Below are 26,639 nucleotides of genomic sequence, written 5' to 3'. Positions count from 1 at the left end.
GGACAGAGCCCCATGGACATTTTTCTTGCCCCCCTGCCCAACTCCAGGGCAAGGATCTTCAGCAAGGAATAACGACCCCTAATTCCTTGCCAGGGGAGTTGAGTGCACACAGCTCATGGCTCTTGGATGAATGAGAATTTCCCTCAGTGGTTTTAATTTTTCCATTCAGAAAGGATCTTGTCCTATCTTACCCCAGCCTCCTTCCCTCTAGCTGCTGCACGTGTACCCGCCTTGGTCCCTTGGGTGGTGTCTATGCTGGTGAGCAGGCTGTGGTCGGCCCTGGAAGACGGAGTGAGGTGGGAAGAACAGGCTGGGAGGCCTCCCTCCCTGGGGATGCACTGCAGCCTGTTGCCAGCAACTCCTTTTCCTTTTTTCCTGGCGTCTACACTCACTGGAGTGAAGCCTGATGGGAACCAGCCCCTGTGGCCTTCCAGGATTCTCATAGACTGGAGCCAGAGCTCTGTAAGCCTGCCTTGGGTCTGGGGGGAGGAAAGTTTTAGTAAAAACCCACATTACTCCCTGCCTCAACCCAGAGTACACTGCAACTGACCGTTCAGTTTAGATGTCCCATGCCACTGGCAAATGAGACGATCAGACATACTAGGGCAGCACAGTTCTCTGCTCAGGACTTTTATGCTCTGTAGTCATGGATTTGCATTTTTGGATTTAAAATTTCAAGATAATGAGCTGGTGTAAGTTTCCCTGTTGAGCATCGGGAGCTCTGCTGCATAAGTATTGCAGAGGCTGCCTATGTGCAGGTGCTGGGGTCTCACGCTGGAGCAGCTGGCCCAGGGTACACCCTACCAAAGGCAGGTTGTGAACGACCCTTGTGAAGAGTCTGAACACCTTTGGTACAACCACGATCCTGGGAATATCTACTCCTGGGACCCCCAAATAGGGGAGACTGTGATCAGCCTATTTGGTCCTTGAATGAGAACCCTATAGAATTGTGTGTAACCTTCCTCTCCACCCAGGCCCCAGTTTGGGGGACCTAGTGGGGAGAAAGTGTGGCTGATTGTGGGACTCCTTCTCTTTTAACAGCACTGGGACCCTCAACTCAGTGCTGACTTCATTCATTTACTTCACAGGATGGCAGGAAGCTCCACGCCCAGCAGGAGCCCTGCTGGCCCTTATTTTAAAATGGCATGGGGGGATCTTGGCCAAATTTTTGGTTGCTGTAGACTAAATGTTTGTGTCCTCCCAAAATTAATATGAAATCCTAACCTCCACTGTGATCGTACACGGAGGTGGGGCTTGTGGGAGATGATTAGGTCATGAAGGTGGGGCCCTCATAATGGGATTATTGGCATTATAAAAGAGACCCAGAGAGCATCCTCTCCCATTCTGGCATCTGAGGACACAGAGGACGGATGTCCAAGAAGCAGGAAACAGGTTCTCCCCAGACACCGAATCTGCTGGCTCCTTGATCTTGGACTTGCAGCCTCTAGAACTGTAAGAGATATATTTCTGTTGTTTGAAAGCCCCCAGTCTGTGGTGTTCTGTTATAGCAGCCGGCATGGACTAAGGCACAGGGGTCCTCAACCTTGGCTGCACATTGAAATAAAGCAGGGAGCATTTAAAAGTGCCAATGCCCAGGCTCCCTCCCAGACCAGTTTGATCAGGTTTGTGGCAGGTGGAGAGTGGGATCCAGGAACCAGGATTCTTGAAGCCTGTGGATCAAGCCTACCAGCATTCAGTGGCATAAATGCTGCAGTCAGGGGCGCCAAAGCTGGGTGCTGGCTGTGCAGAAAAGTAAGGCTCTTTTCTGTCACTGCAGAGTCTGAAGTCAGATTTTCCATTGGAATAGGAAACCAATGCAAGTTTATTTTAAAAGTGCTCTTGATATACCTAAAACTAGGAAATGTATAAAGAATCCTATGGGAGCCGTTTATTCTCACATTTGCATGTGTCTTTGCTTCCTCTGAACCACGCCTTACGGTTTTATCCATTACCAAGGGGGCCCTGTGACTTACTGGGAATTAATTGAATAGAAAATCCTGGGGTCACGCATTGGCTGACTGGGAAAGTGATTGAAACAGGTTTTCACAACACAGTGAAAAGTAATTTGAAGAGACTACGTGTCTGTACAAATCGTGTCCTTCTCTGTCATGTTTCCAGGTTGGGATACAAGCAGAGGATCATTCCTGGTTGATTATGTCTAGTGATTATTTATCTAAAACTTTAAAAGAAGAAGAGCAGATATGGTACATTTGCACTCAGTTAACCACACAAACATTTTAGGCTAAGAAAATAAACAACGAAATTGGTTTTTTTATGACCAAACTGGCTGAGTTATACAGACAGGAAAGGGTCTAGCTCCCAGACTGGAAAAGGTTAAGTGATCTTGTTAAGGCAGAGTAAAACCTTCAAAAGCTTACTTTTGGTTGAATTTCACAGAAATCCGAAAGTGATCCATTTGATAGCTAGCAACCAAAAGACCTTTCAGCGATGACACAGAGTATTTCTACTTCTGAGAAATGGGCTTTTCAGAACCCTGCAAATGGCATTTGTTCTGGCATTTGGCATTTTTGTTGCCATATTTATTGCCTTTAGTTCCTAGTGGGAGTAGTTTTCTGCTCCTAATTATCCAAAAGGCAAGAAAAAAATAACTAGAACTTGAAGAGAGGGGATGGGAAATATGTCTTCAAAGTTTCATTAATTGTAAAATGAAGTTAAATGGAGCATTCAATAAAAGTACTTCTCAGAACCGATGGAAGATTTCTCAGAAAGAGCCCATTAAAGCTGGATCCTCTAAAGCAGTGGAAATCCCAGGAACAAAAGCCAAATAAAAGCCTGGAAATTGAGTTTCAGAAGAATTTTTGAATTGGTGCAGCTTCGTAATTTGCAAACTGGATGGAATCAGTGACTGGTCTAGTATCTGTTTAGCTAAAATGGAATAACATGTTTAGCTTAGGAGGACCATGTACATTCAACTTTGGCTATTATATTTGTAACTGCCACTTATTAAGCATTTTTCTGTGAGCCAGGGCTTTGACATTCATGATCTTACTTTTGATAATTACAAAGATTTTGTGCTTTTCACGGAGTCATTAGTAGATTTTGGAAGGGTCATAAGGCTGACTCTGGTATTTTGAGTAAAATCTCTAATGATATCGGAAATACTGTTTAAATGTATGTTAAAGCTAACCTTGAAAATAACATTTCCATTCCACTGATATGCTTTACAAAGTAGACCTCCATTCAGGAGAAAAAAAGAAAAATAAATGAAGTCAACTTTATTTAGTACTTAAACCATGGGTTAACCTGGGGGTTGGGGCTGATCATATTCAAGGTCACTATAGGCTACTGCAGGCAAATCTGAGTTTTTGAAGTTTGGAAGCAAGTCTGATAAACTTCCAGAGTAAATTCAAATGCTCTGGCTTATGAGAAAATAGCCACTAGTTACATCTCATGGCTTGGAATTGCAGTTTAAAGATAACCAAAATTGCAGTTAGACATTACCAAAGGGTGACCTGTAGCTTAACTTTCTCAATTACAAATGTCAAGAACTTGGGATAACAGCCCTAACTGAAATGAGTTATTAAGTCAGTTAATATTAATGCTCTTTTAATCAAGTATAATCTTTAACTTACCTCATGAGCGTTAGGCTCACCTTAGTTAATGTAGGCTATGGGTTACAATCTACAAATAGAATACTTAGTAAATTTGGTACTATTAGTTACTGCTATGGATTAATTTTAGTTCACTCTACCATTAGAAGTTTCTGATGAGAAATGAAATAATTTATGGAAAGTGTTAATTGAGTATTAGATGGGGTAACAAAAAGACAAAAATCAACAACAGCTGAACAAACAGCCTGTGTGGATTTGCTGTCTTCTCTCTATTCTGAACATGTTAAAATTAACTCCTCTGGCTTCAGGATGTACCTTACAATAACTGTTGCTACTGTTCCCTTTTTAAAATTTTAATGTAGCTATTAAAATTGTGGTAAAACACATATACAGAAAATATAATATTTTAACTGTTTTATAATGTGTAGTTAAGTCACATTAAGTATATTCACAGTGTATGGGATTATAAAAGTCGTTAATTTTTCAGCGCTTTGCCTCCACAGTGTATTTCTGTACTGTGAGTAGAGAGGATGGGCAGGGCGTCCTGAAGATTAGGGGGAGTACCAGTGTTAGCAGCCATCCCATCCGTCTTGTCCTAGAAACATGGTCATTTAAAAAAATATGCCCTCCTCCTTTTCACTGGCTTCTTTCCCTTTTATTGCTCTTTTACTGCACAAGGAGAAACATGACCAGTGGCAGAAAGCACATTTTGCAAGAGTGGTTATGGGAGGATTTGCTAGTTCCAGAGAAGGGAGCCCTTTTGTAGGACCAGACCTCAGTTTGTTGTTTGTTGTTCCTCTATTTGTCAACAAATGGGCTGTGTATATGCCAGGCTCTGCTTGTGGTGCTAGGGAACAAGGTGGACAGGTCCTTGGTTTCACAGAGCTGAATTCTAGCAGCAGAGAAAGTCAGTAAGCAATTGGACATAAAATGTGATGTTGGGCAATGATGTATTCCATAGAAAGAAAAAGGAGGGTGAGAGAATGGAGGAGGCTAGCACTGTGGATGTCTGAGACACAGACACAGGCAGGAGCTGAGCGTGATCACAGACTAGCGAAGGGGCATCTCCGAGCGAGTCGGAGAGGTGGGGCAAGCAGCCCTGGCCAGACCCAAATCTTGCTTTCTGTAATAGATATTTAGTAGCACTGCTTTTACTTTGTTGCAGTGAAATTTGTAAAAGACATAACCTACCTACCCACATAATTACAAGCCGTCAGTCTAATGCCTTAACATACTATAATGGAAATACAGTGAAGAGGCCATTGTAACTGAGTGTTTCAACGCATCAGGTTGGCATGACTGTGCTGTGACCCCATGTGAGACTAAAGGCACATGGCCATTACGTTGGCGACTCAGTGACAGTCAGTGTCACCCTTAGTGATTTTGGAAGTAGTGGATACTGCCTAGTACACTTCTAAACAAAACAAAGTACATCACTCCCTAGATGTTTGTTGTTTGTGAAGATCGTGGACAAAACACTTTGTGTCACTATGTAAAATGGCCTCAGGTTTTTCACCTGAACGAATATCCAGCGGATGTTGCAAAGTCGTAGGGATGTGGGACATTTCTTGGTTGTGCAGGACCGTGCCGTGCATTTCAGGTTGTCCACCCTGTGAAAGCCACCAGTGACCCCCGATTACTGAGTGACCACCCAAGTGGCCCCCACAGACTTCCCAAATGCCCCCAAGATGGCTCTGCTGCCATCAGGAACCACTGTAGGGCCTGGGAGACCCGTGCAAGGATTTGGGACTTCGTTCTGCGTGCAATGGGGAGCCAGTGGACAGTTTTGAGCAGGGAAGCAAAATGATCTGACTTTGGTTTTCAAGGAATCTTCTGACCATGAATGGAGAGGAAGCCGCAGAGATGCTGAGCCGGCCTCAGTCTTCCTGCCCTGAGAGTCTGTGGGTCTGCCCAGAGCTACCCAAAGCGGGCACTGGAGGGTTCTGGAAACATCGCAGCAGAGCTCTGCTGTCCTTTGTGCCCCACATCTTTACAAGCACAGGTGTTGGCCGCCACCTCGAGCAGGGTTCAACAGTGTCACTCCCCCACCGATACACACCCCTAATCCGCAGTACCCCCCTTCCCACAGTAAATAACAGACCCATGCAAAGTGGTTAGAAGTAGCTTTGTCGCTGAACCTCTCACTTGGGCTGTTTTGCCTGGCGGCCTCTCCCTCCAAGGCGAACACCTCCAGTGCCTACACACCCTCTTGGATATGCTGCCATCTGCTCCAGCGTTTGCTTTGGGCCGGCGATCACAGAAGCATTTCCTGTAACTGGAATCCCCATGCCAGGCCTGCCAGACAATAGATAGATAATTGGATAAATCCTAAACTGGAAACTGCAAACACTAAAAGAGAAAACTACACGTAATATCGTACGCATGATACTCTGAGCTAGGCTGTTTACATATGAAACTACTTAAGCAAGTCCTTTATTTCTCAACAACAATGAAACTCATTTAGTCATGAAACTCAGGGGCCCTTTCAATGTGTTTGAGAAAGAGTCAGGGCTGTATTGTATTTAGCCCCAGAACGGAAAGGCGCATTCCACGTGCTGTTCCACCCTGTGGCCTCCACGGGGGTAGGGTTGTCAAGGACAGTGAGAGTAGAGCTGCTTGTAACTTGTCACGCTTGGGTGAAGGTGTATCAGGAGTGAAAGACATTATCATCACTGTTGTGTGCGTGTGTTTTTTAATGAAATCTAACATCATTTAACACGGCCTCAGTAACACAGTGGTGTTCAGATCATCCAAACTTTGGCCATCAAAAATTATTTCCAGATTTTTTGATATAAAAGGATGTTGGAGCAAAAGAATGAATGTGTGTGCCATGGAGCTGAGTAAATACCTCCTCGGGAAGCACACAGACTCATGAAGGCAGCATATCATTCTGTTCTTACGTGGGTTGGTGAACGAATATTTGGGTCCCAGGGTGTAATAGTCATAACAGCAGCACTATACTCTTTACACTGGACTTAGAGTTTTCTCTTGGAAAAAATTAAGCTTGTATTTAGATTTACCAATTAGGTTGACAAATACCTGGATTCAGCCAAGTGCCTTGCAAGTTTCTTCCTTTGGGGGAAGGTGGGGTTCCTGGTAGAAATCACCACAGGCTCCAATCTGCTCATGTGTGACAGATTGAAGAAAGCTATATTGCTTCAAAAATAAGGGTGGGAAGAATTCAAATATTGACCTTTGTGGATATCCAGTGTGGGAAAAGTGTTATTTAAAATACCATTACAAAAGGTCAACTCCCATGGTAGTTGGGCCTAATCAAAGTTTACCAGGAAGTTCAGAAGTCAGTGCATGGAAGAAGGATCTGAATTTGGCCAAACTAGAAGAGAGAGAGAGAGAGAGAGAGAGAGAGAGAGAGAGAGAGAGAGAGAGAGAGAGAGAGAAAGAGAAAATCTTTCCCCCCTTGTTCATCTTGAGGGAGATGGGAAACGAGAATCACAGCCTCAAGAATGGGGGCGGAGAGAGTAGAACATGAAAAGGGCTTCCAGAATCCCTTCTTGAGGGAAAAAAAAAGCCTAGAGAGTGTCCCAAAGTGACTTTTCCTTCTTCACAAATGTGTTTTTCTCTGTTTTGAGGATTCTCATCTCAATAATCAGCTCATCTTTTTATTCTCTCCTTACTCTTCATTCGATCTGAGATGCTTATAAAACCAAGAAACAGCACCTCAGTCAGGAAGGTCCGAGAAAGATCTGGCCTCCGTAGGCTCCCATTGCCTGCTGGGGCCAAAAAACAGAGTAGACAGAGCCATGGGGAGGTGAGGCAGGTGAAGGCTTTGGGGAGGCGGCTGGAGTTAGGGGGTGGCCACAGCCTTTGATCATCATCCATGGCTGGCTGGAGCTGGAAGGAACCTCAGGGTCACCTTGTTCATAGATAAGAAAAATAAGGTCTAGAAAGTTGAAGAGGCTGCCAGGGGTTGAGCAGCTAATTGGTGGCTGCCCTGGGAATGTCAGGAGCGATTTTTGATGAGAAACTTTCTGAAGTTCTTCGGATCGGCTCACATAACTGACACTGAGAAAGTGGGAAAGACTTGAAGGATTTGTTTTTAACCATAGGCTATTGGAGCGCTTTATCATTGTCAATTTACTTTGGTTTGCCTTTGACCTTCGCCACCCCCGCTGGTAAGCGTAAATTGTGGTTGTTAGTTTGCATTCCTTGACATGTTAGGGAAGGACTCCGTTTTTGAGGAATTAGTAGCGTTTAGCAGGGAGAGTGTTTGTTGTCTCTGCTCTGCCATCCAATCCGGAAGGGCCTTGAAAGGTCTTAGTAGGCTGACACAGGGCAAAACGGAGGCTGTGGTCTGCAAAGGTTTGTGGGATGCATCCTGCACGTGCACTGGTTGATTGGTTGTGCAGGAAAATCTGCAAACCCAGAGAGAGCATTCTGGCTTTGGCATCAGCTTCTCTCTTTATGTGCCAAATTTATATTCTCTACTTTACTCTTATAAAATTTACCACCTTAAAAGAAAAACCTATCCCATCATAGAAAATGGACTTGATTTTTTTTTTATATATATATAGAATTACGGAAATGTTGCTGTATTATCAAACCCTCCTAAAAGGTGGAGAAGCTTATTTTTACTTGATCCCTGTCTTTCCTATGTTTTGAGACCAGCGTGTAAACAAGTCATACTGCAGAGGGACTACCCAGAGATGTACAACAGAAGCAGAATCAGGAATAGAAATTGGATTTATAGGCAGTGAGATAGGATAATTAGTTTTTATATTTAAAAATAACCTCAAACCAGAGCAGTCTGCTGTCTCGGATAGAGAATGGAATTGAGTTTGAATACCTCAAATGGTATTTCAGTGGAAACTGTCAGCTTTGTATAAAATATATACATTAATCTGCTGTGCGTGTGTGTGTATATGTATGTAATATATATATTCCTCTCAAACACATGAATCATAGCATGAGTTTAAGTCCAAAAATTCAGTTTGCACAAAGTGTTTGTATTTACAATTCTTAGCCTTCAATATTGTGAATATTGCTAAAGATAATCTGATTAGCCCACTATCTGCCTTTTGGCTCTGAGTAGTTACTTGGAGTTCCGAAATCAAACAAACAAAACCCTTTTCTCCTTTTTGCATAGACAAGCAACAACTGTGTCTGGTGTTTACTCAAAATTTTATGTTTTTTTTACAACTGCTGTTCACTACAGAATGTACATTTAAAATGCTTTATATAGGTAAAACCAGAAAAGACATGAGAATATGGAGAGTCTGCTGATGTTAAATAGGTGTAAACTCAACGTACCTTCTGTAATGACCTTGTCTTAGCTACTGGTCTCTGTCCTTCTCAATTGGCAGAAACCAGATCCTGGTTTGGGTTCTCGAACAGCTTTTTTTCTTCAGGGTTCTGCTTGGGGAGGGCATCCTGTCTGAAATGTGCCATCTCCCCAGCCTGGGTCAATGGGGACAGAGAGAAATAGCATCTGTCAGCTGCGCTGAAGTCTCCCACATGTGGAGTCACTGGTTCTTTGCTGGGGTTTCAGCTAGTGAACCTGCTGCTGCCTGTGACATCCTTGTTTGCATAGAGAGAAGTCTAAGAAGGGGATGAACTTGTAAACAAGAGGGAACATGCCTTCCTGCTCATGTGGTTCTCTCTAGTCTGCCTCTGAGCAGAGAAGTTAGAAGTGTGAAACCCTTGGTACCTGCTCTGTAGATCATAGGAGGGTTTTGTCAACCCTGAGATCTTTGTCTCTTTCTTCTGCCTCCTGTCATAAATCTGTGTTTCACAGAAAAGAAAGGAGATGGTTGTTAAAGCATAAACCTCTGGGTCAGCTCTTGTTACATCAAACTCCAAGATGATGTCCTTTGTTGAACTGAAATCTTTTATTGAACTGAAATGCTAGATTAGGTAACTGAGCCATTCCCCTCCTGGGGATAGGAAAACTTCTGTTGTAAAAAGGTGGCTGTTGGTCGGTGTGGAGGTGTGTTGGCATCTGTAGAAAGTGGGATGGGCTTTGGAATAGCATCTGCCTTGCGTGAACTTAATACAGAAAGCAGCCAAACCTGATGCACCTAAAAACTAGAGAAAGTTGCGTAGGGCAGCCCATCTGTATTTTAGCACAATTCTCACTCAGGTGCAATTTCTTTCAGTTGCTTGAAGTTTCCAGTGTCAGATCAAGTTTTCTTTCTTGCACCCCAATACTTCATGCATTTGTCTGCCATCTGTTCATTTCCACTGCAAACTGTTCTCTACACAATGTTACTCAGTGTTAATTAGAACATGTGTCTCTTTGTCATTCATCTGGGGAAGGGTTAATGATGACTTATGTCCCTTTAAATGGTTTTCCTTCAAACTGGTATATGTCATTTATTATTTTCTAAGAACTTCAAGAGAATGGAAAGAGGAAGAGCACCTCATTTTTATTTCCACAGCTTTAATCATACGGCTTTTTTAAAAAAAAACAACCCAGTCTTGCTCTAAGTGTTCTGATATTTAAAAATAGAGTCCTTTAAGTTCTTATTAAGTAGTGATACATATGAGTGTGTATTCAGTGATTACCACTGAACAAATTATAGTCACATGTTTTTGTATGTTAATTTATTTTTTAATATGGAGCATGTTCACATGGTTCAAAATTCAAAAGGTCCCAGAAGGTGCTCGCTTTGGCAGCACATATACTAAAATTGGAACGATATAGAGAAGATTAGCATGGCTCCTGCGCAAGGATGACATGCAAAAAAAAAGAAAAAAGGTCCCAGAAGGCATACAGGGGGGAGTCTTCTTCCTAGACTCTCCCAGACACCAGGTTTCCTTTCCCAGAATCTGTGTCATCAGTCTTGTGTATGCATATATGGATATATGTATATGTATATGCACATGTATGCATATGTATGTGTATATGCTTAGTTCCCCCTTTTTATACAGAGGGTGGCAGACATACATGCTGTTCTGCTTTTGTGCTTTTCACTTAAAATAACGTTTTGGAATTCTGTGCATATCAGTAAGTTAAGAGCTGGTTTTCTCTTTGTTAAGGCTGGATTAATCCACTATGACTTAGTAACTCATCCCTTTCTGACATTTTCTGAGACAATGACGCTGTGAATAGCTTTGTATTACATTCTTTTATGTGTCTATAGGAAAGAAATCCTGGAAATGGAATTGCTGTAACCACAAGTGAGTGTGTTTGGCATTTTGATTGATTCTGTCAAACTGCCTTTTGTAGAAGTTAGTAGTTTATATAGCTCTACCAGCAGTGTGAATACTCACCAGCCTTTTTTACATTTCTGAAAGTAAAGGTGAAATAGCTATCTCAGTTTATGATTTAATTAGTCCCTTATCTTATTTTTAGTGATGTTGGGTATCAGGAACAATTTGGAGTGAAAAATAAATACTTGTACTTAGATTTTATACATACACATTTCACAGACGGAAACCTTTTCATGCATTATTCCTCTAATCCCCTCCAAACACCAGTAAATCATATCTGGTTTCTAGTAAATTAGACAGCTGATTTATATATTGCTGTGTTAGTAAGAGCAAATATGCTGTAAACGTTGGAAGATGCCTCATATTCTCCTTTATATGATTACCGGAAGCACATTGCTGAAATCAGATTTCAACTGAAATTATTTTTCAAAATAATGCATTTCAAACTAATCTAATCAGGCTTTGGTTTGTAAGGGTACATTACCTGATATCTTTTAAGATATAATATTTTAAGTTGATTAAACTTTGACATATGTTGCTTTTTACTTAAAGTACTATGCTAGAGACATCATATTTTGGTGGGTATGATTAAAAAATTGTTCTTTTAACTAAACAAATGGCCACCCTTCCTGTGATATTTCTCTTTGTATGGAGCTGTACGTGAAAATCCCTTCCATCTGATTTTTAATGCCCATTGCCTTGCTATAATAACCAAACGCATCTAGATGGTTCCGTGGCATATCAGAGCAAGAAGTCAGGGAGTCTGTTATTTAGGTTGGGTCTCCTGGCCTGTACTCCTCACTTGCTCTCACAAATTCATAAATCTCTACAAGTGGGAAAATACATTGTCCATTTCTTGGTAGATGGAACTTTCTACCTTCTATTTTGGAAAGGTAAGCCGATAATTTGCAAAAAGCCGACAGATGAATGAATAGTAACCCATGATGGGGATAACATTTTCTCTCCCTGTGGTTTTTCAGGCCATGAAATGAGATGGCTTCTCTGGGAGGCATAAGATTTGAAAACTGAGCACCTGCTTCATTATAATACTAGGGATTTCCCTTTGGGAATAATATACTTGCCATTGCAATAAACCTTGCAGGTAAGAAAGTGGGAATGTTTCTATTGTCTAGTCAGGAAATCAACCAAGCTCCAAAAATGAAGTTGCCTTGAATGTTCTTATGGCAGTGTTGAGTTGTTGAAATATTTCACACTGTCATGAAACTAATTTCAATCCTCCCTCAACTCTAGACTCACAAACTTTTTGATCCAGAAGGAGATCTGGTGATGATCTGACAGTTCATCTCAATTTTGTAGGTGAGGAAACTGAAGCTTAGAGAAGTTTAAGGATCATTTTAGTGAGTAAGTGAGACTCAAAGCCTCATCTGGCTAAATAGTTTCAGAAATCTTGCTAAAGCATTTTTTTTTTTAACTAGAAGAATGTATGCTTTTTTAGAAGTTGATTCTAAGGCCTCTTAGTAAAACCCTTTCTTTGGTTGGTGGACTTTAAGTGGGACTCGTTTTGCTAAAGACCCTCAGCTGGAGAAAACCATGGAATGTCCTTCTAAGAAATACCTAGACGGGTGCCCCTGTGGAGAAAGACACATGGAAGAATGAGGTCTTCAGGGATGCTCCTCATGGTGTGCAGTGCACCTGCGGGACCATGACCGCGTTCTAGTGGCTTCTGCTCTGTAGGAAGAGAGATGCGAAAGGAGGCAGGAATGTTGGGAAACTAGAGGCATTGCCACTGGTTAATGGAACTGGTCAGAAATAGGTTCTTTCATGGGAAGCTTTATGGAAACCCCTTGTGAAGACTTTTCTTCTATTTTTAGGAAGGAAGGAAGAGAGGAGAAAAAGAGAAAAGGAAACCAAGAAGAAAAGAAAGGAGTGAGGGAAAAGGAGACCAAGAGAGGGAAGGAGGGAGGGAGCGTGGGTTTCAGCTACATCACAGGTAACAGGCTTTCTCCAAAGTCTCTTACTTGGACCAAAGGGACCGTTGCCATTTGGTGGCAGGTGACTTAGTCGTACATAGTCCAGAGCTTTTGAGTGTTAAAATTCGTCCTGTACCTCTCAAAGCTGTGTTTGCAGCCCAAGCTGAGCTTTAGACAGTCTAGCTGCATACGGATTACCTACGGGGCATTTGAACCGCAGCGAATGCCACCTTCCCGCCTCTGCAACCAGTTCCCTTTTCTGAACTCCTCATTTCGAGGAGTTGCATCTTGGGCCTCCACTTAACCCAAGTCAGAACTCTGGGGTTACCCCTGGCTCCCTCTTCCCTCCCACACCACGGCCCTTCCTGGTCAGCAAGCCCAGTCGATTCTGCCTCCTTTGTGTCTTCTGATCCTTCTTCTCGGACCTCCCTTTTGCCACTGTCTTAGCGCACAGCCTCATCATTTCTTCTGAAGTCGTGGCAGCAAACCCCAAGTGGCCTCTGCCACCCGGTTTTTGCCTTTCTCCAACTTGTTTTCCAGACTGCTGCCAGAGAACTCTTTCTAGGAAAGCCTGTTCAGTCACGGAATTCCCCTGCCTGAAATGCCCCGTTTGCTGCCTGTGCTCCACAGAGGAACTGTCCTGACGGGTCCACGCTCGCTCCTTTCATCCTGTCTCCTGTGGTTCCTCCTCCTCGCAGGCTATACTCCAGCCGCTCCCCAGTGCATCTGTGCGTTTTCCTACCCCCTGACCTTTACACCTGTTATTCCTTCTGAGTGGTACATCTGCTTCCCCCTGCTCCCCTTTTCCTTGTCTTAATTCCTGCTGATCTTTCTGATCTCAGTTTAGATGGCACTTACTTTAACAAACACTTGCATACATTTACTGTGTAGTAGATGCTGGTCTAAAGGCTTTACATATATTCATTCATTTGCTCCTCAGACTTCAAGAGGAAGGAAGGATTGTTATCCTCATTTTATGGATGAAGAAACTGAGACCTTGCGTGGTGAAGTAGCTTCTCTCACTAGCCCACTAGCTACAAGACTGGGCCAGAAGCCAGCTTTTGCAACTGTTTGGCACTGGCTGTTTATTTATATGTAGTTATATCTATACATATGTGTGTGTGTATAATATATTTTTTTTTATGTTTTTTTTTTTAAATAATTAATATATTTTTTGAATAGGTAACATAACACATATTATTATATTTAAAAGATACAAAGTATACAATGATAAGGAAGTCAGCCTCGTAAAACTCATTTCTCCCTGAAAGCAACTACTGTTACCAGTCTTTGTGTATCTTTCCAGGGAGTACCTGCAAATATATATGTACAAACTATATAATTTTGTTTTTCCATTGGTGATAGCAGAGTTGGCTTGCCATTTCTAATTTGCTTTGTTTGCTTAGCAATATTCCTTGGGGCTTGTTCCATATCAATACGTTAATAGCTTCCTCTTCTCTTTTACGGCTAAATAATAGGCCATCATAGGAAGATGCCATAATTTATTTCATCAGTCTCCTTTTGTTGGATATTTAGATTGTTCTCAAACTTTTGCTAGTACAAACGTTGCTACAAAGACTGGCATTCTACAGGCATCATTTTGCATCCATATGAGTTTTATCTGCAGGATAAAAATCCTAGAATTGGAATTTTGGGTCAGAGGGTAAGTACATTTATAAGTTTGACAGATAATGCCGGGTTGTCTTCATTTATTCTCTCATTAGTAATTTATGAGAGTGCTTCTTTCCTAAGCCTTACCAGTGTGTGTATGGTAAAATGTTCTGATGTTCACCAACTCTAATACATTTAGTCTGCAAAATTTTCTATTATGAATAAAGTTTACTATCTTCTAATGTGTTTGTGAACTTCTTGATGTCTTTTATATTGGCTGACAGTTCATTTGGCTTTGTTGGTTCTTACAGATCTACAGGCATTCCTTATATATTAAGGAAACTAGCCTTTTGTCTATGATTTGTGTTCCAGATAGTTTCCTGGTTTGTCATTTGTCCTTTGTCTTTGTTTATGGTGTTTTTTCTTTTTCCCAGGCAGAAAGTTTTTATTTTCCTGTAATCAGATTTACCAGTTTTTTTCTTTGATAGTCTCTAGGGTTTGTGTCATAATGAGACTGACCTGCCGCACACCTAGATCATACAGTTCTCCTCCATGGGCATGCACACATATGTAAGGTTGTTTCACAGAGGCAATCAGTACAGTGCAATAGCTTAGAAAACAGATTCAAGAGTCAGACTGACCTAACTTTTAGCCTTGGCTTCATCTCTAGCTCGTTGTGATCTTGGATGAAATGTTTAAATGGGTTGTCAGTATCTACATCCCAGGGTTACTGGGAAGATCACTTGCAGCAACGAGGGAGAGTGTCCTGTGTTAAGTGCTGCAGCCGCCTCTGCTGTGTGCTCGCCTCTCCACGTTCCGCTGGTTGCACAAGGACAGAGGGAGGGCCTTACTTCTCTTTCTTCAGTGCTCCCCTTTGCCATGAGCCCCCAGCCCGGCCCCACTCCCCACCTCAGTGCGCTCTGCTGAAGTGCCGAGCACTCACTTTGATGGTTCCACTGTTTACACTGATCTGAGAGGGAAAGGCCTGGAGTTCTGGTGGGAGCCACCTGGCGTGCCCCCAGTGCTTCTCCCTGGAGTCCTCACTTGCTACGTCTCTGTCTCCCCCAGAGACCCTGGCGCCTTGCCGGCTCTAGAGGCTTTGCTTCTTCTCACGGGTCATCAGTGAGAGTCTGTGCTCTTCCCTTTGGGCCGCTGGCAGCCCCTGGTCTCCAGGTCCCCTGCCTCGGTGCCTCCTGCTGGCAGACGTTCTTTCTCTGGCCGTGTGAACAGGCTCTTCATCTCCCATTGCTGCATCTCTGCGGGCTTATTGTGTCCACATTCTGAGGGCACCTGAGCCGGTGTGCTCCACGCAGTGGCTGAAAGAGGTTTGGGGTGTAGCTGTTGATTGTAAATCACCCGGCTGGGTCTCCACTCCCAGGGACCATTTAGGAAGGAATAAGTTTCTGGTGGACAATGACCCTAAAAACTTCTATCACGTTAGCTTCTGTTAATATTAATAAAATTTTGGTTACCAATTGTGATAGATTCTAACTCCTTGAAAATGTTTAATAGTATGCCAACAGTCAAAGATGCCAGTAATTTGGAGGCAGAGCTGAAAACTGGGCCTTAATTTCCTGACGTTTATCTCTGTTGTTCCCTTTAATTCTCCTTTGCCTCTTTAAGAATTTCCTATGTGTACTTAATTTTGAGAGGGGCCCCTTGACATTCCCGTGGCAGGAAACGCAGTGGAGCAGTAAATAAAGTCATTTCATATTTACTTCTGCCACTATCCTTGCTGTTAATACAATTATGTTTGGAGCCCAAGTGTGGAGTTTTACAGTGGGCTGTATCAAGTGTTAATCGTGACTGATTGAAGCATGCTAATGCTGTCAGGGAGAGGGTCTAAAGATTAGGAAGAGAAAAGCAAGAGGCGGCAAGAGAGCTAGCTGTTTTATTAATAAGTTTCAGTGGAAGCCGGCACTGTGGGCAAAACTCTGTGCGGGATTCAAGGTGAAGTCATACTCTGAAACTCAAAGGCAGGACCTACCATTAGGGAGCACTTGCCTAATTTTTTTTACACTTAAGATTTGAAAAAAGTCCTAAAAATTGGGTATCTTTGTTCCAATGTTAAGGGTAAGGAAGTTGGGTTGAAGAGAAATTGAGTAACTTGACCCTGATCCCACAGTGACGGCAGAGCCAGGAGTAACATGGGTGGGCCTGGTGCAGCCCCTGGTCGTCTGCCGTACCGCCTTGCCTTCGAGCAAGTTACAGTCCAGCAAAGAGGGTGATCAGTAGCGATATGACTGTCTTCAGTGAAAAAGGAAAAATAATGACATGAAAATACTGGAAATGTACTGCTAGCCTTGAGTTTTCTTTCTGATCGGGGCTTTTGGCTCTGAGTCCTACAGCGCTGTTCAGTGCGGGGAACATTCTAGAGAGAAAAGTCAGTCAGCAGCCGTCCTGCTTCCCCAGCCCCCACCTTGATAAAAGAAGTCTCCTTATGACCAGACTCACCTGCAGGTAACAAAACAGGTTTTCAAAATATGTAATAAAGGAGCACCGCCTGTCCCAGCCTGGCCACAGTCCCAGTGGATGCAAAAACCACATGGGTCCTGCCTGGAACCCCAGGCCAAGGGGTTAATTTGTAAGAAATGCTTGAGGTTCCAGAATCCCACGTATGTTACCAGAATACTCTGTAGCTCTGAGCCCTTCCCACCCACATCTGCCCCCACCCACACCTGTCCCATGTATTTGGCTCACCAGCCACACTGGATGCCCCTAAATGTTGACGTTCAGGATGAGCGTAGAGTTTTCTTGGCAGGATTTCAGTCTCTCTGTGAAAGATTTCAGTTATCTCCTCTGTTGTTTCCAGAAGGAGCTTCTTTACCCCAACTTGCAGTCTTGCTGTATTCCTAAGTGTTTTGGAAACAAAATGTGCAGTTGGAGAATTCCTGCTTTGTGAATATTGGGATCATTTTGTTCCCTGGCACAACAATCTCTCCTTTGTATTAAACATCTGAGAACAGCAGTTCTAAATAAAATTTTTATATTCCCTGTTGATACAAGTTCTTTATTTTGGGGACAACAGTTTGGGGCTTATTTCCTCTGTCAAATTCTGATACACTTTCCCCTTCGTAAAAGCCAAGGATGCTCCTTACCCACAGCCGGGAATCGGACTTGTATAGTGATGAGTGGCAGTCTGCCCCTTGGGACTTTCTTGTTTGGTCCCTCCTGACTCCAGGGAGTGACCCTTGTCATAGTGGGGTGGCTGGGCACATAGTAGGACAGGTCAGAGCACAGCACCTAATCCGCTGGCCTGACTGTGAGTTGAGGGGCAGTGCTAGTCAGCTATAAAGAGACCAGATGGGAACAGACTAAAATAGCCACTTACCCACCTCCTTCCCGGACATGCGGAAAGGCTGCCCTGGGGGTCCAAGAAGGCCTAATTTGGTAATAAAAAACTGGCCTTTCCTCTGAACAGGAGGTTGAGTTGTGACCCTGGCGTGAGTTGCACCTCCAGTGCTCGGTTTGCACTAATCCCATTCGTACCTTGTCGGGTTGATCGGCCGGATCAGCAACAACTAACTGGTAACAAATCCCCTTCGTGTTAAAGCACTTCTGATCATTTCCTTTCCCTACTTGTACAGAATACTTAGTCCAAGGAAAATGAACATATATGCTTTCATCTTTAGACAGACCCAGTGGTATGAAAATTCAGGTTTTTTATACAGTAAGACTAAGTAGGACATTTGTATCTACTTTTCAGCAAACTTATTGCCATATTCCTTACATGGCACAGATCGCGTAAGAGGACTGTGATGTGCTCCCAGGAATGTTCATATTCCTGTGTCTGTTTAGGAGCTGTTTTTTCTTATTCATTCTGCAAATAAACGTTGCGCTGTCCTACTCGAGGCATGGCTGCCCTGCATGGCTCTCTTGTAGCACGTTAGCTTTTGTATTTTACCACTTCAGGTCAGAGATGTGTTTCTTGAGCCTCCTTCCCTCAGCGGATAGTTATCACGTGTCCTACGGGCCCGGCCCCAAGCTGGTTTTCTCCGTGTCTGCCATGTTCCTGGTGGGAGTGGCTGCAGTGGTGGTGCTGTGTGCTCGTGATGTTCGGCCTCTGCCCCCACCCAGCACCAGCTGGGTGTTCCTGGGGAGCTGGTGTCCCCAGGGCAGGCCCCACGAGCCTTAGACATGGGGATGGATTGGATTATTTTCTAAGTGGAAGAACATACTACTTCTCCTATTTAACCTTTCCTTGCAAACTAAAATGAGAAAATCACTCTCTGAACAGACAGGCCCAAGTGAAAATAAAAACCCCCTCTACTAGGCAGCCTGATGGTACCTGCATTAGTCAGTGTTTGGATAAGAACAAGGCCCTCGAGGGGAAATGGAGCCCTTCTCCGGGCCTTAATTGATTTTCGTGTTGGTTCTGTTCATTTTAATTCTTTGTGGAAAAGTGATTTGTAGTGCAAAGTGGGTTTACATATTATAGGCACTGTATTATGTAATACTGTTCTTATCTCAAAAGATCATTTTTGCTTGTTTTGCCTTTTTTCCCCTTGATCCAGCTCCTGTTTATTTTTCTTTCTCATTTTATTTCTTCTTGTTTATGCAGTTATTGTTCCTTTTATTTCTCCCACTTTATCAGCCCCCACATCCACAAGGATGGTGGGAGAGGATGGGCGTCACTTGGCCCATTCTTTTCTTTCTTTTCTCATTTGTAAAATCAGTTGGCTGGACATCTTCAGTAAAGTCACCTTTCCCCCAATAAGTTTGTTATGTGCTGTGGAGCCTCATTAGTTATAAATCTGAAGTTGTGTTATGTTCATTCCAAAGGATTGAACATAGCCTGCCTGTCTCTTTGGGGTCTGACCGTTGTCCACTCCTGCTGGCCAAGGGGAGCCTTGTCTGTGGACAGGCAGCACCTTACAGACATCCCCGGTTGGGTAAGAAAGTTCTGTAGCTACTGAAATCTCTTTTGGTAAAATGAGGCTGCAAAGCCCTTAATCATGTGCCTCTTAAATAACTTACATAAGAAATCAAGAGCCCAGAGATCCTAAGAGTGTTGGCATGTTTTCAGTTATGTTGCCTTCATTGATGCATTTCCTTGTGTGTGCACACCTGTGTGTGTTTGTGCATATGTGTGTGTGTGTGTGGAATAAGAAAATGAGATGGTCCCTTGTCATGTGCTATAAAACAACTTGGTAGGCTTATACTATAAGGAAAAATTGGTTTACAGCAGTGTTAATGTGACCGAGAAGAAAGCAGATGAGAAGTAGCCAGGCATGATCAAAGCACATCTAACATACCAGGTTTTTGGAACATCTGAGTCCAAGGGTTTTCAACACAATGTGTTGAGAGGTGATATTTTAAAAGCAAGAAGGGAGGATGGGTCAGCTACAGAGAATGGTAACTGAGGCAATTAGAAAGCAGATGTGGGCCCTTGGATGTAGTCAGCTCTAAACAGATCCACACTCTCTTCTGTCTGCAGAGCCGGAGGGAGAATTCTGTGAAAGGTCACCTAATACAAATTGAGCCATTCTATTCATTGCATTCAGGGTAGATGCACATTTCCAGTGGCTTTGTGAATGGTGACCTGCTTTCTCATGGGCACAGTTCACACCTGTCTTTGGGAGTCCACTCTGGGTGGCTTTGCCACCTGTAGCTGGGAAAGGAAAACCCTTGCTGAGTCTGGGTGTCTGATAGCACAGTGGGCAGGAAGGTAAGGTGGCCGTGAGGTGTTCCCCAAAGATCCTGAAGGCTGGAAGAAAAGAAAAGCAAACTGCTTGCCCTTGGACAATGCCTTGACTGCAGTCAGGATCCTGCCCCCGATAAAGTGCTGCCCCTCTGAACACACTTCCTGTGGGTGCATCCATATGATAGCTGTTAGACGGTTCGTTCAGTTTTCATCCACCTGTCGTGGCTGCAGTGCCAACAAATGCAAGGTTCTCCCCGGCTGCTGTGGGGAACCACATGCACATAGCCCTGAGCAAAGGCATTTTGCCATACACAGACTTTGTCTGTCTTCTGCTTTCTGTTTTGCTCCCAGGGCGTGCCGGGAACCCTGAGATGCTGTCTTGCTCTCTGTGACGGGGGCTGCTGCCCTTGCACTGGATTCCCCACAGTCATCAATAGGACTGTTCATGTGGGAGGTGACAGCACATTTTGCCACGACATTACAGGGTACTGAAATCAATGTGAGCATTCTTCTTAGAGTGAGCAAAGGGCATGGGACTTCTCATGGCCGGGAAAGTCACAGCCTGCCCACAGATCGAAGACACTTGAGCCAGGCCACGGGGGAGCATTTAGCCTTTCTTTTTGTGGGTTAAATACAATTTGATGAGCAAACATTTGTGATTAAGCTCTCTTGTGAGGTTTTCTGATAAGGTGTAATAACCCAATCACTGAAATCTTTGTTGGGCATTGTTTTGCATTTTAATCTACAAAGGAAGCCAGTGACAGACTGTCTGCCACTCTCTGTTTTCATTATAGTTGATTCTTTATCATCCAAGTCAATAGGGAAAATTACCATCACTGATGATACTAACCCACAAAAAGTCCAAAAATGCTTTGTTTGATTTTGAGAGGCGGCCAGGAGGCCTGTGTGCACACCCGCACCCAGAGAGGCAGCCACCGTGTGGCCCCAGCTCCCTGCCTCGCTGCGCGGCTCCAGCTGTCCCTGAAGATGGGGATGGGGCCAGGGAGAGTCCCCACAGGGGCTGCGTGAGGCCAGGGCCTTGGGCAGAGGAGGTGGTCATCAGCCTCAGAATATAGTGTCCACTGGAGAGAAAGCTGGCCAGGTTTTGCTCTGATGACGTCACATGATGTTTTATTTATACTTTTTTAAGATCAAAGTAACACATGTGTGTGGTTAAAAGCCAGAGAGTAGGGAAGGCATTTAATAAAAAAATAGCTCCTTGTCGCTCCTCTCTTCCCTGGGGTCCACTCCCCAGGGGCAACACCTTTTAACCTCCCGCTTTTAATGTGCTCTTGGTGATCACTGTCGTCTCTAAATAACATGCCGGCACCGTCTGGACCCTTCCAGGGTTACTGTGACCGAGTGCCACAGACTGGGTGGTGTGAAGCAATAGAAATGTATTCTTTCACAGTTCTGGAGGCTGGAAGTTCAAAATCAAGGAGTCAGCAGGACCGTGCTCCCTCTGAGGCTCCAGGGAGGAGCCTGCCTGGCCTCCTGCAGCTTCTGGCAGTGGCTGTCGTCCCTGGTTGCTCCTCGTCTGTCTGTTGTCACATGTCATCCTGTGCATCTCGGTCTTCACAATGCATTTCCCTCTTCTTGTCGGGGTACCAGTCATATTGGGTTAGAGCGCAGCCCAATGCCCTCATCTTAACTTGGCTATATCTACAAACACCCTATTTCCAAAAACGGTCATATTCACAGGTGCCAGGGTTAGGACCTAGACATGTCTTCTGTGTGGATAGAATTCAGCCTGTAGAACCATCACTTCTCAATGTAGAAACACTAGGATCTGTTGACTTTTTTTAGGGAAATGAGCTTTCTCTGTGTTTTCAGCTCCTTCTCTTCCCCCCAGCCTTTTTCCCCCCATGATTATGGCACTCTTCTCAGTCTCTCCCCTTCAAGTACATTGCTTAAATTTCAAACAAATTCTTGAAACCGCATTTCTTATTCTGTTAACCATAGAGAGCATCGCTTAATTGCCTATTGAAAAAATGAAAGCAGGGGCTCTTCTGACAGTCCTCCCTTCTTCCAGCCCCAGCCTCTGTCCACTAGAGCCAGGGCTAATAACCCCTGGGTGCTTGCATGCCCATGTCTGGCAGATTATTTTGCTTTTGTAAGCCCTCTGGGTTTCAATTAAAATGCTTTCTACCATTTAAAGAATGCCACTATAGTGTGTATTTGTATAGTAATTTAGAATCTACATTGCATTTGATTTTACATGGCAGTATACCCCAGCTCGGTTAGAAACTGTTTGTAAGCCCAGTTTGAAGTCCCTTTGCATTACATACTGAAAGGAAGCTTTGTGTCTTACTAGGAAATGTTTGATCACATGAAATAATATGCACGTGGGTCTCTACTTTTTATGAGTTTTTAACAGCAGGTAACTCATTCTAAAGCAGTGCTAGTCAAACTATTGGATTACAATTTTGTTTTTTTAATTTCCCTTTTTTGAAATTTAAGGAACATAGAGATGCTAATTTCTTACTTTGCCAAGTTGGGATGTAAGAAATTAGCTACTATTTACTCTGACTCGTAAAATAAAGAACACTGAACACCAAAAAAGTAGAAAGGATATAATCCCAGAACAAATTATACTATTTTAAAAGAGAAGAAATTTTACTTAAAAAAAAAACCCTTACTAATTCCCCAATTTTCCCCATTTCTGCTGAAAATGGTCTGGATGGAGGGTGTTCCTGGGCCAACCTTGTTTAGCGGACATGTGTTTGGTTTAAATGGATGTTGAGCATAACTGTTAATTACTCCATTTATTCCATGGCTGGTTGAGTTGATATGTCACTCAGAGCTTGGTACTGAAGACACTTGAGACCAGGGCGCAGGCTCTGTGTGGGGTGGGAAAGTTAGTCACTCTATTCTGTGACCCCCAACTATAAGCAGACCCCTATCCCCAGCTATATCCCTAAGTCTAGGCTAATTGAGCAAGCTCACAAATGTGGGGTGTTTGGGCATGAGGGGAACCAGGCCAGAAGAATTAAGATCGATCACCTTGGTATGTAGAGCCCAGAAGTAAGTCACCCCTTAACTGTCATAGTTTCTTAAAGTTTCATAATGTGGCCAAAAAGTGACTGCCCATATATGTTCTCCCAGGATCATTTGGGAACTGAGGTAGTCTAACCACCAAACTTAAGCATCAACAGATGCATGACAGTCCTTTTGTGGTATTCTCAAGCTGAACTAAATCTAAAACAGAAAGAGAGTACTGACTATGTTTGTCCCATGAAAATATGTTTCATTAATTAACCACTTAAGTTCATTCTCTCCTTGAAGAAAGAGATTGGGGTATCACTATTACTAAGTTTTAGTACGTTCCCTTGCCACAGTCAATTGAGTTGAATTTTCAGGATGTTAATGTTTTTAATATGCTATTTTGTGAGGTCTCACCCTCAAAACAAAAATAGAATTAATTCCTTGCTTTTTTCTGGTAAGAAATTTTAGTGTCTCTAACCAACCACAGATGATTTTAGCAATGGCAATATATAGCATATTGTGCTGTCCTAGGACAGTGCAATTTAAAACGTTAATTAGGTAATCTTCCCAACTCCCTGGGAGGGAGGGAGGTAGTCATTGTCTTCCCATGTTTTTTACACAGGGGAAATCCAAGGTTAAGAAGCGAGTAGCCTAAGTTTACTTAACAAGGCAGTTTGCAAAATTGGAAAAGGAAGTCCATGTATCTGAAAACCGTATTGCCTATCCTGGCTAGTAAATGGCATCTGAGTCCATGTTCTTGACGTTCAGGATTCACACAAGGCCATTTTGGTTTCTGAAGAACTGAACTGTTCAATCAATCAGACATGGCTTTTTAGTTAGAAGCACAGACAGTCATGTAGCTCCAGGTGTTGGTGCTCCAAGAAATGGAGGCCGATGAAGCAGAGATGTGCTCCAGGGGCACAGTCCAGGTTCCTGAATCTGCAGCACTGCCGAGCTTGGTCTGTTGTTCAGGAGTAATGGTCTTGTTGGAGCTGTCCACACTGCCTTCCCGTTTCCCCGGGGGCCGGGAGCACACCCTGTGGAAAAGAGCTGGCTGTCTTTTATGGAGCTGAAAAGGTGCCAGTGCTGGCTTTGCCCTGCTCTACCCTGTGTCACTTAGTTGTGCCATCAGTAAAGTGGGGAAAATATTATGTTATTTGCCTGAAAGGCAGGGATCACATGGATCTTCCCATTGTGTGTGATTTGATTCTCTAAATGCCCTTATGAGGAATCAGACTGTGACCCTATGCTCGCTAGGTCTACACATTCAAGTGCAGGGGTGCCTAGCCCAAGGACTAGATCCAGGTACAGGCTGGGCCCACTGTGTAGCTTGGCGTTCTGCCCCTGTGCGTGTCATCTCTGCCCATATTCCATGGGACTTTTGGAAACCCTCATGCCTCGCTGGCTTTTTGTTCCCCTCCAACGTGTTTTGCTGAGATGCAGGAAATGTGCCATGTGGGCTGTCAGGATGGTGCCTTGTGGTGATCCACTGCAGATACAATCTTCATCTGAGTTGAAATCTAATACACAGCGTGGAGAATGAGGACAGTGCAACTCAAAGGTTTGGACCACTATGTGTTGCAGCTTTTCCATAACCCATATTTGGAATATATGTAATAAACTTATAATACAAACATTTGGAAGTCTCAAATAACATTGAACTATAAAAAAACTGGCATCAGTAGTTGTACTCCTGACTATGAATACTCATCAAAGGACACTGGAATTCAGTTTGAGCACATTTTCGTTTTCGTCCGGTCATGCGGTACACGGTAATTGTTGTAAAGCAGAAAAACCACCAGACATCCCTTTATCTCCCTGGCAAACATTCTAAATAGTCAGGAGTTTGCTGTACATAAAAAGAAGGTCTCATGCTGAAGCTTGCCAAACAAATTGTGGCTCCTAAAACTAAAGCCCAAAGAAAGCATAACTTAAATACGCTTTTAGTGAGTAGAAAATAAACGCTAACTTTATATGTATTTCAAGAGCGTAAAAGACACAGGTGGGAAATGAATCCTTCTCTATAAGAAAGAAATGCCTGGTAGGGAGGGAAAAAAAAAGAAAACATTCAGCAGTTTTTGGAACTGTGCAAGTCCAGACAGTTGCTTTCTTTCCTTTTTTTTTTTTTTCTGGTTAGTTGCTCATAGCCACAAATATGTATATTATTTCCTTCTTGCCCACAATTATACTAAGAATCATTTTTCTAATATACTGGGGAATCCCAAATAAAAACCTCATTTTCCCAAAAACAAATATGTCTTTAACTCTAGCAGTTCGGTTATTCATTTATTTGTATCTAGAATGTAAAGAAATAGTTAAATTGTTAGAAGTGTCTGATGGCCCCCCCTCAAATAGTTTTCTCCCCAAATTTACACCGACGAGCTGGTCCTCAGGGAGGGGTTTGGCCTGGTCACTGGTGTTTTGAAATGGCACTTGGAAACCTCCTTCCGAGGTCTCTCCAGTGATGAGGGTGGTAGGATCACAGAGTATTTTAACCCTTTTCTGAATATTGAAGTATACACTTACATGGGAAATTATTATTAACTACTTTGAATAAGCTTCTTATCCAAGCCTGGCAGACCAATAAACAGTTAACTTCATAACTGGTCAGGATATTGTCAGGTCTCGGCAGCATGGACCCAACCCAGCCTGCCGAGATTCTGTCTTGATGCTTCCTTTTCATTATCTGCAAAGTGTCAGTTAGAACCTTCCTCATTAAGTGTTGTTGTGAGTTAATGAGTCAAGTACTTAGATGCACTAAAACTATTTGCATGCAGGTTTTTCTCCCCCACAATGTGGGAAACTAGGAACAAATCCACACTGTGTTCAGAAATAGTTCTAATTTACCGTTAAAATATGTTTTTTGTGGAGTTTGTATCTGTTGCCTGTGCATTCACTTAAAAAAAAAAAAACAACTTCAAATCTGAAATGGCAGATTCCAGGAAGCTATTTCTTTCGCCTACTCTGCTTCCTTCTTCATTTCCACCTGCTGCTTATTGTAATCCAGATCTAGGTCTGATGGTTGTCAGTTTACTCGAGGGTAAATCTGCAGGGTTCTGATAGAAGTGATCAACATTTAACAATTCTGCTTCCTTGGCAATTTTTATTTCTCCATTATATCTACTAATCTGAGTGGACCAAGATCTCATTGATATCTTTTTGAGGTGTTGGGAAAATTAGCATTACTCATATTTGAGGAGTGAAAGGTTGGTAGAGACATAAATTCACCCATGTAACTTGTTTTTTTGTTCTTAATTTCTAGGTGGTAAACCTAATGCTAAAGGTCACTAACACTGATGAAAAAATTTCTCTTGACATGCAAATATAAAATATTCTTCTTAGTCATTCTTTTTCTTAAGGTGAGTCATGGTTGACGTGAAATACTCAAATTAAAATTTTCCTCTTCTCCAATACTGAAACTCCATGTTATCCATAAGCACATCAATTATCATAAAGAAAACTAAAAATCCTCCCAGGCCAGTATTTTATTTATGGGTGATTTGCATGGATTTTTGACTATTATTATTTGTTGTTGTCATTTTAAATATTTTACTTGGACTTAGGGACCACATGGTGCTTCAGAAATCCTGCAAAAGGTAGTAAGCCCCTAGCAAATAGTGTTCAAAATACCTCAAAATGCAAATAAAGAAGTTTGAATTTTTAAATTTGTATTACTGAGAGATGAATATGAAAAAAGAACACTCTCATGGTTTATCAGTTGATTAC

The 26,639-nt window shown here is 42.9% G+C and overlaps 1 protein-coding gene and 1 non-coding gene across 4 annotated transcripts in view; both read left to right on the top strand.

The window, feature by feature from the left end:
* The window catches only part of BCL2 (BCL2 apoptosis regulator), a 214,686-nt gene that overhangs the window by 30,986 nt on the left and 157,061 nt on the right, over nt 1–26,639 (top strand). The window lies entirely within an intron of this gene.
* On the top strand, nt 10,190–10,297 carry LOC118907842 (U6 spliceosomal RNA). Its single transcript, XR_005022993.1, has one exon. It is a non-coding gene; the product is annotated as a U6 spliceosomal RNA (small nuclear RNA).

The sequence above is a fragment of the Manis pentadactyla genome, chromosome 6 (assembly GCF_030020395.1).
Source record: "Manis pentadactyla isolate mManPen7 chromosome 6, mManPen7.hap1, whole genome shotgun sequence".
Taxonomy (NCBI): Eukaryota; Metazoa; Chordata; class Mammalia; order Pholidota; family Manidae; genus Manis; species Manis pentadactyla.
This window is presented reverse-complemented; position numbering and strand designations above follow the sequence as displayed.